Genomic DNA, 4,683 nt, shown 5'->3' on the forward strand with positions numbered 1-4,683 from the left:
CAGTTTCAATGTTATGAGGGAAGTATAGTGATAAAGAGATGCAAAAGATGCTGTGGGAGTACAAAGAAGAGCATAGACTAGAGCAGTGGTTTTCCACAGTAGTTGTGCATTAGAATGACCTGAAGGGCTTTCAAAAAATACTGAGACTCTTGGCTTATTTCTCAAAGATTCTGATTCAATTTTTCTGGAGAGGGCACAATATATACAAAATTTTTATTTTTATTTATTTTTGAGAGAGAGAGAGAGCACAAGCGGGGAGGGGCAGAGAGAGAGAGGAAGACAGAATCCCAATTAGGCTTTGCACCATCAGCACAGAGCCTGATGTGGGGCTGGAACTCACGAACTGTGAGATCATGACCTGAGCCAAAGTCGAGTCTGATGCTTAACTGACTGAACCACAAAGGCACCCCAAGTTAGACTTTAGAAAGCTCTCTGTCTTTTCTACCACTCTCCACCCTGTACTTAATGTTTCCTTAGTACTAAATGACTGTAGTTTCTTAAACATGCCAAACATGCCATGTCACATGCTACATGCTGTTAATTCCTCCTGGAATGTTTTCCCAGGTAGCCTCAACCCCCACCGCCCACTCATTCCTTTCTCAAACTCTTAAGTCTCTATTGAAATGCTGCTTTCCCTGGGAAGTCTTCCTAGATACTCCTAGGTAGATTTAGGGCTTCTTTCTTCTATGTTACTGCCCTCTGCATTGAACACACATTAGTATGGGTATTAGCCAGATTAGATTAAGTTGCTTTGTTTGCATGTGTGTCTCCTCATTGGGCTACAAGCTCCTTGTCTAGGACTGGCACATGGGTAACTGTCAAAAAATAGGTTGAATAAATAAAAATGCTTAGATCCTAGCTTTCAAGAGACTTATAACCTAATGGATTACCCCCCCTCAAATGGCTTTAGATGTTCATTTTGGAGATTGTATATCATATGCCATTTTTTTGGTGTGAACATCATCATTTTATTAGATATATCACTCCTCTCCCTCTACAATATTTTATTTTAAAAGTAGTGCAAACATGTTGCAATGATGAATTTCATAGTGAATATGTGCCTACCCACTGCTGAGATTCTGCCACTAACATTTTACTCACTGGAGAAGACATGCTCTTCAACAAATAGTGCTGGGATAGTTGGATATTCACATGCAAAAGAATGATACTAGGACTCTATCTTACACCATTGACAGAAACTGACTTGAAATGGATTAAAATAATAGTTATATTCATTTTACTTTTCTGCACATCTTCTTTCTGGAGTTGCTTGGATCAGGGTCCTGAAAGTGCCAAAAATATACGGAATAAGCAATATGTGCAGGAGGTCAATTCTGGGAGGCTTCTGGAAAAGGAAAGTTTTGAAGGATAAAAGAGGCATGGCTCTCTCCTTCCTCCAGGCCTTGTATGCTGTTCCTCTTGGTAGAAGCATTTTCCATGCTCCTTTGCCCCCCTTGCTAGCTCTTCCTTACCCTTTAGATCTCTGCTAACTCAACCATCAACACAGAAAATTGTTCACCCTGTTATTCTCTTCAATGTCATTTTTTAAAAACATGAAATAGGTTCAAGTAAATTCTTTTGTATTCATCATTTTGTTGTCCAGTTCCTTCTGATGTATCTCACTGAGACTCATTATATTTGGATAGTACTAGATGTTCCAAATTTATTTGTCTTTTCATACTATTATAACTCCCAGTTGCTTACCTATATTTGAGTTAGATGTTACTCCCAAAAAAGTAATTAGAAAAAATAATTTACATAGGATGTGAAAGACTCGTCAATTAAATAAATTTTCCTAGGCACCATTCCTTGTGTTATCAAGGTTACTTGGCAACTCAGTTACTATCAGATGCAATACAGCAATAGCGGCCAAAAGGATGTTATTCGATTTTTGTGAAATGTTCAGGTAATATTTGACTTCCAAATTTTATATACTTTTTCCATAGAGTCTATTACTGTAATAGAATTAATTTGAATTGTATCCTTTTCTTTCTCTGGGTAACAGGAGTATGAACCTACCAAATAGGCCAATGGATAGGGCCAACCACTCTGTGGTGTCTGAGTTTGTATTCATGGGACTCCAATTCTTGGGAGATGAAGCTACTTTTTTTTTTTTTTTTTTTTGCTTTTTCTTGTCTTTTATAAATGTCTAATATGGTGGGAAACCTTCTTATAGGGGTCATTGTGACTTCTGACCTTTAGTTACACACCCCCATGTATTTTCTGTTCACCAGGTTCTTCATCATTGACCTGATATTTTATTCCACTATAGCACCCAAGATGCTTTGTGTGCCTTTCTTTTCAGGAAGCAGAAAGTCATCTCCCTTGTAGGCTATATAGCTCAGACCTCCTTTTGTCATGTTGTTGGAGGCAATGAGATAGACTACTCATTGCTATGGTCTTTGACAGATATATGGTCATAGGTAAGCCTCTTTACTACCTGACCATCATGAGCCCCTGAATATGTATTTTGATTTTGGTGGTTGCCTGGACCATTGGTTTCATTCACTTATTGGCCCAACTGGCTTTTGTGGTAAACTTACCCCTCTGTAGCCCTAATATATTAGATAGCTTTGACTGTTACATATCTTGGCTAATTATATTTGCCTGCACAGATACTTATAAACTGGAGTTCACGGTCACTGCTAATAGAGGGTTCATTTCCTTGTTTCTTTTCTTCTTGCTTATCCTCTCTTACATCTTCATCCTAGCCACTCTTCAGGAATACGCCTCAGGCGGTTCATCCAAGACACCTTTTCTCTATCATCTCATATTATTATGGTGATTTTCCTCTTTGGTGCACTGATTTTTTTTCTATATGTGGTCCTCTCCTTCAACACATCTGGGTAAATTTATAGCCAGATTTGATACAGTTTTAACTCCTTTTCTAAATCTTGTCATTCTGGAACAGAGAGATGAAGACGGCAATGAGGAGAGTGTTTAGTCAGCCTCTGGGTTTTAAAAAAAATTACTAAATGATTTTATTGAAACACAAAATTTCCAAGTGACTATTGACTAATTTTCTGTTCCTAAAAGCCAATCCTCTAGAAAAAGGGACCATCTTTCTGTGGTATTATTGTTATATTATTTTCTGTTTGTTTGTGTGGAATGTCTTCCTCTCTTCATTTTGCTTGGCTCTCTGTGTTGGCTTCTATATGTTAGATAAAACATTTACCTCTTCCAGTCTTGAAAGAAGGGCTTCATGTAGGAGAGGAAACATATTGTTCAACACCATCCTAGCTCTTGTTCATCTCTCAAATCTTTGATTGTCCAAACAATGTCCAATCAGCCTATTAAATTTTAATAGCTCCAAGAGGTTGAGGATGTGTCAAGACCTATAAGGGTCTCAAAGAGGAGAATCTCACTCAGTGGCTAGAGTCAGGCTGACAGGAAACCAACCTGACCCTCGGGGGTAGCCTTTTTGTGTTTTTTGGCAGTAGTAGTTTTTAAAATGTGCAAATATACACCACAAAAATAAAAAAAATGGTAATTATATGAGGTGATGGAAGTGTTAACTAAGCCTATCGTGATAATTATTTTGCAATGATTATATATAATGGATACAATTATCCCATTGTATACCTTAAATGTATACAATGTTTTACGTCTCAATAAAGTCGGAAAAAAAATAAAATTTGAAAAATAAATGAGGGAAGGAATTAAGATGGCAGATCATTAGGGGGACTCTATGGTTGCCTCATCCCTTGAACACAGATAAAAATCAGATCATTCCAAACACCCAAGAAATCAATCTGAATGTTCAGAGAACAAACTGCACAACTGGGAGAAAAGTCACATTGAGGAAGGTAGGAGGTGTGGAGATGTGATTCTGAGCAGAAAAGAATCATGGGTGCTGTGGAGGGGAGGGAGCCTTGATCTTAGAGAGAGAAAAGAGAGAGACAGTGAGAAACAGAGAGAATGCAGCACACAAGGGGTTGCACAAGAGAAACACTTCCCCAAAACCACTAATTGGGAAAACTAGAGTGGCTGCTTATCACAAGTTGTTACAAGCAGTGGAGCCCAAAGTCTGAGCTGTTAGAAGTCTACAACACAGCCAGGTGGAGTCTGGTCACTACAGCAGTGCTCCTGTGGGGAAGGAAGGCAGAGGCCCAGCAGTAGATGGCATGGTTTGTGGATCCCCTGGGCCGCACAGGGAGAGAGTTCCCCTTCTTGGAATGCATTTAGAAGAGATGGCACTACTTCTCAGGAGACAAGATTGCTGCTAGGCACCAATATGCTGCCCCATTCATTAGCATAGAAACAGAGAAATGCGGACTTTTTTCCGTGCTTCATCATAAGCTCCAATCCCTGAGTGATCAATCATGTGATAGCTTTTTTGGGACTAACTGGCCCTGGCTGCTGTGCGACAAGACCATTCTCCCAAGAATGAGTATGGGTCTGTACCACACCCCTAAAATTTGGAGTTTGGAAACCCAGCTGAGTGTCTGAGATCAAACACAGAAATACTGTGCCACCTGACACACAGCTCAGACACAGACAGGGTGAAGGCAGTGATCTGGTGGACTCTGGGGACACAAGAGAGGAGACTGTTTGCTCTTCTGTGAGGGCTTCCTGAACAGTGGCAGGTGCAAACTCCCCTCTCTGGGGTTAGAAAGCAGGGTGATGCCGTTTTCCTCCAGCCCATCAGCACTGACAAAATTCAGTGTGTAACACAGCACCCTC

At 39.9% G+C, this 4,683-nt stretch overlaps 1 pseudogene; it reads left to right on the plus strand.

The window, feature by feature from the left end:
- Nucleotides 1–2,030: 2,030 nt before the first annotated feature.
- On the plus strand, nt 2,031–2,975 carry LOC120221066 (annotated as a pseudogene).
- Nucleotides 2,976–4,683: the final 1,708 nt, after the last annotated feature.

Source organism: Hyaena hyaena, unplaced genomic scaffold (assembly GCF_003009895.1).
Source record: "Hyaena hyaena isolate Hyena2069 unplaced genomic scaffold, ASM300989v1 scaffold_756, whole genome shotgun sequence".
Classification (NCBI taxonomy): Eukaryota; Metazoa; Chordata; class Mammalia; order Carnivora; family Hyaenidae; genus Hyaena; species Hyaena hyaena.